At 50.7% G+C, this 8,484-nt stretch overlaps 1 protein-coding gene across 1 annotated transcript in view; it reads left to right on the plus strand.

Annotated features, from left to right (window-relative positions):
- DTD1 (D-aminoacyl-tRNA deacylase 1) overlaps positions 1-6,124 on the plus strand; it is a 114,308-nt gene extending 108,184 nt beyond the window's left edge. Inside the window, exons 7-8 of the transcript XR_009740299.1 lie at positions 3,207-3,497; positions 4,291-6,124. The gene's annotated coding sequence lies outside the window, so the exon portion shown is untranslated. The remainder of the gene's footprint in view (positions 1-3,206; positions 3,498-4,290) is intronic.
- The last annotated feature ends 2,360 nt before the right edge of the window (positions 6,125-8,484 follow it).

Below are 8,484 nucleotides of genomic sequence, written 5' to 3' on the forward strand. Positions count from 1 at the left end.
AGAATTTAAGACTCAAGCCTCCCCTGGGCACGAGTCATCCTCCGACCTCATTGTGTGTCTGTTTTTCTCACTGACCTGTGGTCCCTGCACAGGTTTCTGAAGTTCTCCGTGTCGGAACGAGGCAGAGAAGGAGCTCATTGCTGTCAAAATCTCATCTTCTCAGAGGGAAGTGAAGAGACCCTGGGCTGAGTTGACTCTCAGCTCTGTGGTCAGGAGTCGCTGATGGTTTGGGAGTGGGGCGTGGGGCTTCCTGGCTCACCTGGGCCACTCAGCAGATGAGGAGGTAAATGGTGTGGTGTTGCTGCCAGTGCCCCTGCCTGTGGTCATGGTGGGCATCTCAGAGTCTTTGGATGATATGAGAGACCACTGATACCAGCACTTACCGTGCCTAGTCCAGGCAGTGCTGTTTGAGCTGCATTTACGAGTGTCAGGCGTTTGGGGGGCTGCTGTTAGGGACACGACTGGCTCGAGCCTGTCCCCTGATGGTCCTACTCATACCTCTGGGGATTGGCCCTGAGATGAGTTTGCTTAAAAATGGGATAAGGGTCTGGAGGGGTGTGAGGAGGGAGGGAAGGGTTACAGAGAGGTCCTGCCTGGACTGACATCTGACCACAGGGAAGCCCACCCCATGGATTGGCTAGAGACCTCTGACCCAGCATCACTCGGGGCAGAAACATGACTCAAACCAGGTAGAGTACTTTCTCAGGAATTTGGGTCTGGGAAGCTGAGACCTTGAGCTACCAAGGGTGAGGGAACAGGATCCAAAATGTTGGGCTGCCGGAAGGGTGGCTGCCATGGTGAGCGCTAGACAGGACAGCCAAGCCTTGAGCGAGGAGGGGGCTGGTTCACTAGCGAGGGGGGAAGAGTTCAGGCCTCGGGAACACACAGCAAACCCCTGTGCCATCAAAAGTCTTGTGATGCCAGGAGGCTGGGTGGAGTGGCTGGACAGACTCAGATTTTGGAATTGGATGTGTAGTTTTGAGACAGAGTCACCAGCTCATGTCTGGGAGGTTCCCCGTTCTGGCCTCAGTGGCGGCCTCTGGAAAAAGGCCCATTGCCCTTAAGCTGTCTGGTTGTCGGGGGCTGGGACTGGGTCCCCCACAGGGCACCGGGGCTGGGTTCTTCTGTGAGTGTGAGTCCCTCCTCTTCTGCATGGTAGGGAGGACTGGATCCCCATGGCCTCCTGGAAAGGCCCCCACTTGGGTGCTCTTCTGCCTGACCTCTCACAGTTGGTGGATGCCCCAGAAGCTCACCTCTGGCTCAAGACTTCTCTCATTTGCTTGTTCTGCTCAAGGTTGGCCAGCACAGTGTTTTTAAAATTGGAATGAGAATATTTCATGTAAAAAGTGAGTTTCTGGATTCTCTTGAAGAGTTGGGTCATTTGGTCACACTGGACCCTGTTCCTGCCAGGCTGGGGGGACGGGGGCCTCACTGGGCCTTCCAGGTAGGCCGGGCCCCACCCTGTGCTCTGCCTCCTGGACCTTCAGGCTGAGTTGGTGGCCCCCTGCCGTCGTGCCTAGGTGGTCATTTTCTCTGGCAGGCTTGCTTTGCTGGGGCCCGTGGGTACCGGCCTTCAGGCCCCAGCTCCGCGCGGCATCGGTCACCTCAGTGGAGTGTTCCTGTGTGGACTCACACACGCGCTCAGCTCACCACAGACTCAGCAGCTGCCAACAGCACCATTCACACTCTCATAGCATCTGCAGGTCAGAAGTGGGGGCAGGGCTGACTGGGTTCCTCGCTTCCATCTCACAGGCCTGAAGTGAGGGTGTTGGCCAGACTGGGCTCTCATCTGGGGGCCTGGGAAAGGGTCAGTTCAATTCCTCATGGTGGTAGCACCGAGGTCCCCATAGCCTCACTGGTTGTCAGCCAGGCCAGCTCTCTCAGCTCCTGGAAGCCAGCCACCTTCCTGGTCACTAGGCCGGCCCCTCTGCAAAGCCTGCGGCAGTACAAGGAGGCCTTCTCAGGCCTCAGTGTGCTCTCTGAGCCCTTCTGCCTTCATCTCTGCCTCTGGGTTGAAAGGATTCGGGTGACTGCCACCCAGGTAACCCAGGAGAATCTTCTCTCTTCATGTCAGCCTATCGGTAACCTTAATGACACCTGCGGAGTCCCTGTGGCTGTGTAAGTAACGCCATGTGGACTGAACTGTTAGACCCATTCCACCAAGATTCACACGCGCCGTCTCTCTCCACCATGTGAGGACGCAGCAGGAAGGTGCCACCTGCAAACCAGCTAGAGCATTCTCAGCAGAACCTGATTGTGTGGCCCCTGACCTCAGCCGTCCAACCTCGAGAACTGGAGGAATAAGTGTCTGCTGTTAGGACACTCCGTCTACGGTGCTTTGTGGCAGCCGCCCTGGCTGAGACAGGCTGGGTGCTCGTGGGTGTAATGTATCCTCAGAGCCATGGTTCTGGGGTGTGGGGAGTAGCATCTTCCTGGAGACCAGAGTTCCACCTGCCCCCAAACCCATCATCTAAGTCCTACCCTCAATTCCTCCAGGAAGCTGCCCCCATTCAGCTGTCATCTTCCCAAGGTTCTATGGCCTCCCTTTTTTTCCACCCCTGTGTTCTGGCTGTGGGTGGGTGTTATCCTGTCTGGGTCTCACTTCCACACTGCTATCTTGATGTTCAGTTTGTGGTACCCCCTCGGTCAGAGACCTCAGCCTGGATGACAGGTTACAGGGCTCAGCTGCACAGCCCCCAGCACCAGTCTGCCCCCGAAGGTGGGAATCAGTCAGGGCCTCCCTGCTGTCACTGGATCTCATTTTCTCAGTGCCCAGTACCCATTGTACATACCAAAATTGCTTGTTGAATGAATAAATAAGCTCCTTAATATTTTTTTTTGAAAAACACACACATAAGGAAAAAAATATCCAAATAGTACAGAGGAGCATGGAGGAAATTCAGTTTTTCATCCCTCTCGTGGTCCCCTTCTCCTGTTTTTATACCCAGAGGCCCCTGCAGTTACCAGCGTCTGTGTGTTCTTCCAGATGGGCACACACCCCAGTGGGCATAGTCCACTTCTCACCTCCTCGTTTCTGCAGGAATGACCGCCAATCTCAGATGCTCTTTTCCACCTTGCATCTGTACTTATTCTGTAAGGATTCACATAGATCTCGTCTCCAAAGAATGTCCTCCTGAATGGTTAAAGGTTATACTTGACCTACCCAACTGAAACTTTTCTCATAGTTGCCTGTATCCTTTAGGGAGGTCCTGATGATGGACTGCTTTACAAGTGAAGGAGGCGAAATGAGCCCTTCTAACTTGACACCAGTCAATCTTAAAGAAAATCAACCCTGAATCTTCACTGAAAGGACCGATGCTGAAGCTCCAATACTTTGGCCCCCTGATGTGATGAGCCGACTCATTGGAAAAGACCCTGATGCTGGGAAAGATGGAGGGCAGGAGGAGAAGGGGATGGCAGAGGATGAGATGGTTGGATGGTATCACTGCCTCAATGGACATGAGTTTGAGAAAGCTTCAGGAGATGGTGAAGGATAGGTAAGACTGGCATTTTGCAGTCCATGGTGTCGCAGAGAGTCAGACACAACTAAGCTACTGAGCAACGAAAGCCTGGAGGGGGATTTACTGCCCCTCGAGTGTGAGGGGTCCTGTTGTGGTCCCACCAGTTGGGGCGTTGGGATGTGAGCCCAGGAAGGATAGCAGAAGGTGCAGGGTTTGCATCTGAGCAGGTCCCCTCTGAGCTCAACCCAAGAGGATTTCAGGGAGATGCCAGGGACGCAGCTTGAGGGCGTCCCACCAAGGACAGGGGCTGCAAAGGGGCTGCTCCTGGGACAGTGGTGCTGACTCCCAGGCACAGTGGGTTGCAGACACCCAAGGAAGCCCTCAGGCGGCTACAGTCAGCTAGAGAAGATGGGGGAGGCAGTCATGCGAGACCCAGAGATTGGAGCACAGCGGGGGCTGGCTCCCAGGCACCCCACCTGGGGGCTCTGATTCTTGGGGGCAGCAGGACCCAAGGGTGAGAGCCTGGACCCTGGTGCCGGGACACCTGGGGCTGGGTCTTGCCCTGGCCATTTCCTGACCGTGGGACAGCACATCGCTGTTCTTTACTATTTTAAAATACACCTCTTACTGGAGAAATCTGCAAACCATGAGTGTGCAGCTCCACAGATTTTCTCAAATGGAACAGACCTTTGTAGCCAGTACGTGACTTGAGAAACAGGAAGTGTCAGTACCTCGGGAGCTCCCCTCAGGCCCCTTCTGTCCCTCCTCCTCGAGGGTGCCCGCTGTTCTGACTTCTGACCTCATGCTGATGCCTGCTTGTGTATTTCAGGTAAACGGCTTTTTCACCTCAGAATCTTCTTCTTCCTCCTGTGTCTGAGCTCCAGGCATGCTTGTGGGACGTCGTGGTTCACGCGCATTCCTGTTGAGCAGTGTCCGTGGTATTCGAGTTGTTTCCAGTTGAGGGCAGTTTCCACCAGGGATGCTGTGAACCTTGTACATCTTTGTGACCAGAAGTCCCTTTCCACCACTTAGCGTGTGTTAGTGTCTCGCCCACATTTGCAGTGACAGCCATGGCATCTGGCACCCAGTAGGTGCTTAGTAAGGAGTGTTTGCAAGGTGAATCATGAATCGGGAGGCCAGGCAGGTCCAGGGTGGGGACGCAGCCCATGTTGGGGTCAGGCGTCTGGTTAGCCTGGTGTTGGATCTGCTCCATTTGCTTATAGCCCACCTGCTGGGTTTCAGAAGGAAACTGACGATGCGAAGGAGTCGAGCCCCTCAAGAGTCCCCACAGCAGATGTTGGAGACGTGCTTTTCCTTTTCTTTGGAGGAAAAATTCTTCCAGACCTGTGACTCGGATAATCCCATGAAGCATCTGTGACCCCCTAAAAATATCTGCTTCGTACCATTTTGTGGAGCACAATATTTATACAGCCCACAGTGTAATTAAAATGGATGTTTGGTTACCTCTCAAGAACAGCTGTAGGCTCCCCAAGCCCAGGATGGGGTTTGCAGGTGCCTGTGAAGCTGGGTGGGCAGGGGACCCTGGCTTTTGGTGGGGGTGGGGCATGGAGGGGCTACAGTGATGCAGCCAGGGAGGAGTCGGGGAAGATGCTGGGATGCGCGGCAGCTTGGCCTGCTGGACCGTTGGGTGGTGGGTATTTCCACATTTCCATCTGGCAACCCCTGGACCATTTCCTACTGAGGAGAGATTTTCCCTTAAAGAACTAATCAGAAGATGCTTTGCCCCTAAGTGGCTCTTTTGGCTGTTTTGTAGCCTGAGGAGGTTAAGTGCTATTAATGGTTGATGTTTTCTGGAGATGTTCATGCTTGTTTCCAGGGAACGACATATAGTAATCAAGATTTTAGCCAGTGAGGGGAGGGGCTGCGTTTTTTCTCTTTCTTTTCACCAATAAAGAGTGTGGCTGAAAATTTTTGATAAAAGACTCCCCTAGCTTTTAAGCTGAGCAAGTTTATTTTAGTCCTCAGAGGCTTCCACAACAGGATCAAAGCCTGGTAGAGGCTGTGAGCTCAAAACTCCTGTGCAGCCGAGTGAAAGCGTTAGTCGTTCAGTTATGTCTGACCCTTCGAGACCCCATGGACTCTAGCTCACCAGGCTCCTCTGTCCATGGGATCCTCCAGGCAAGAATACTGGAGTGGGTAGCCATTCCTTTCTCCAGGGTATCTTCCCAACCCAGGGACTGAACCCGGGTCTCCTGCATTGCAGGCAGATTCTTTACCATCTGAGCTAACAGGGAAGCCTGAGGACTCTCTTCAAACACGGGTGTCTCTCTGGAAGTGGGTCTGAAGCACAGGCACGTTGTGGGGTGGGATTCTGGGGGACTTTGAGGAGGAGTTTGGAGTTAGGAAGGCAGTCCAGGGACAGTCCCTCTCCCCTGACTACCCTTTCCTTTGGAATCCAGCTCTTTGCATGAGGAAGAAGGATGCCCTTTTCAAACATGTATCCATTCATCTGAGCACAGCACCGCACACCCATTCATCAAAGGTCCTCACCACATCCAGGAGCTCCTTCTCGGTATCTTAAGTTACCAAGGGCCCGTTTTCAACCTCACTTACACCCGCAGTGTCACAAATTACCACCAACCAACCGCCCCTACGATTCTGCCTCTGAGAGAAATTTCTAAAATAAAAAACCAGTAAGAGTTCATGTGCTTTTTTTTCTGATCTAAGCCTGGCAGAGGGTGAGTTGGGAAGTTTTTCTGAGGACCCTGAACTTTTCACAAAGATGTTTACCTGATTGATGAGATCTTTTGCTCTCACTTATGGGGGTGGGGATAGTTTACCGATCTTGCTGCACCCCTGAGAAAGAACAGCATATAACACTGGCCGCCAGAGCCCTTGATGACCTAGAGGTGGCCAGGCCCATAAGGGCCATACAGTACACCAGGTAGGGAACAACGCTGTCTCCAAGGCAGATCTGCAATGAAATTACCAGATAAATTCTAATGACGGGGATGGATGAGGCCATATGATTAATTGTTTAATAGAAGTTATAAAAATTTAAGATCAGATCAGATTAGTCGCTCAGTCGTGTCCGACTCTTTGCGACCCCATGAATCGCAGCACGCCAGGCCTCCCTGTCCATCACCAACTCCCAGAGTTCACTCAGACTCACATCCATCGAGTCAGTGATGCCATCCAACCATCTCATCCTCTGTCGTCCCCTTCTCCTCCTGCCCCCAATCCCTCCCAGCATCAGAGTCTTTTCCAATGAGTCAACTCTTTGCATGAGGTGGCCAAAGTACTGGAGTTTCAGCTTTAGCATCATTCCTTCCAAAGAAATCCCAAGGCTGATCTCCTTCAGAATGGACTGGTTGGATCTCCTTGCAGTCCAAGGGACTCTCAAGAGTCTTCTCCAACACCACAGTTCAAAAGCATCAATTCTTCAGCACTCAGCCTTCTTCACAGTCCAACTCTCACATCCACACATGACCATAGGAAAAACCGTAGCCTTGACTAGATGGACCTTTGTTGGCAAAGTAATGTCTCTGCTTTTGAATATGCTATCTAGGTTGGTCATAACTTTCCTTCCAAGGAGTAAGTGTCTTTTAATTTCATGGCTGCAGTCACCATCTGTAGTGATTTTGGAGCCAAAACCCATCAATTATGGAAAACTAAAAGTTCCAGTAGGTTGCAGATGAAAATCCTGCAGTTTTAAGAGAACAGATTAGTGGAAGCTTTTAAAAGTGTATGAATGTGCCGCAGATTGGGAGAAAATATTTGCAAATTATGTAACCGACAAGGGATTAGTCTCCAAAATTTACAAACAGCTCATGAGGCTTAATAGCATCAAAACAAATGATCCAATAAAAAAATGGGCAGTAGACCTAAACAGATATTTCTCCAAAGAAGACATACAGATATATAGCCAAGAGGCACATGAAAAGATGTTCAACATCGCTAATTATTAGAAAAATGCAAATCAAAAGTACAATGAGATATTGACTCACACCAGTCAAAATGGCTATCATCAAAAAATCCACAAATGATAAATGCTGGAGAGGATGTGCAGAGAAGGGACCCCTCCTACACTGTTGGTGGGAATGTGACCCTGCAAGCTGATCAAGCTGGAATCAAGATTGCGGGGAGAAATATGAATAACCTTAGATATGCAGATGACACCATCCTTATGGAAGAAAGTGAAGAAGAACTAAAGAACCTCTTGATGAAAGTGAAAGAGGAGAGTGGAAAAGTTGCCTTAAAGCTCAACATTCAGAAAACTAAGATCATGGCATCTGGTCCCATCACTTTATGGCAAATAGATGGGGAAGCAGTGGAAACAGTGGCTGACTTTATTTTTTGGGCTCCAAGATCACTGCAGATGGTGATTGCAGCCATGAAATTAAATGACGCTTACTCCTTGGCAGGAAAGTTACCCACCTAGACAGCATATTAAAAAGCAGAGACATTACTTTGCCAACAAAGGTCTGTCTAGTCAAAGCTATGGTTTTTCCATTAGTCATGTATGGATGTGAGAGTTGAACTATAAAGAAAGCTGAGCACCTAAGAATTGATGCTTTTGAACTGTGATGTTGGAGAAGACTCTTGAGAGTCCCTTGGACTGCAAGGAGATCCAACCAGTCTATCCTAAAGAAGATCAGTCCTGAGTGTTCATTGGAAGGGCTGATGTTGAAGCTGAAACTCCAATAGTTTGGCCACCTGATGCAAAGAGCTGATTCATTTGAAAAGACCTTGATGCTGGGAAAGATTGAAGGCAGGAGGAGAAGGGGATGACAGAGGATGAGATGGTTGGATGGCATCACTGACTCAATGGATATGAGTTTGAGTAAACTCCAAGAGCTGGTAATGGACAGGGAGGCCTGGCATGCTGCAGTTCATGGGGTCACAAAGAGTCACACACGACTGACCAACTGAACTGAACTGAACTGATGACCCTGAAATCCCTCTCCTGGGCATATATCCAGAGAAAAACATGGCCTGAAAGGATACATACAGCCCAATGTTCATTACAATGTTCATTACAGTACTATTTACAATAGCCAGG

This window comes from Bos javanicus, chromosome 13 (genome assembly GCF_032452875.1).
Source record: "Bos javanicus breed banteng chromosome 13, ARS-OSU_banteng_1.0, whole genome shotgun sequence".
NCBI classification, from domain to species: Eukaryota; Metazoa; Chordata; class Mammalia; order Artiodactyla; family Bovidae; genus Bos; species Bos javanicus.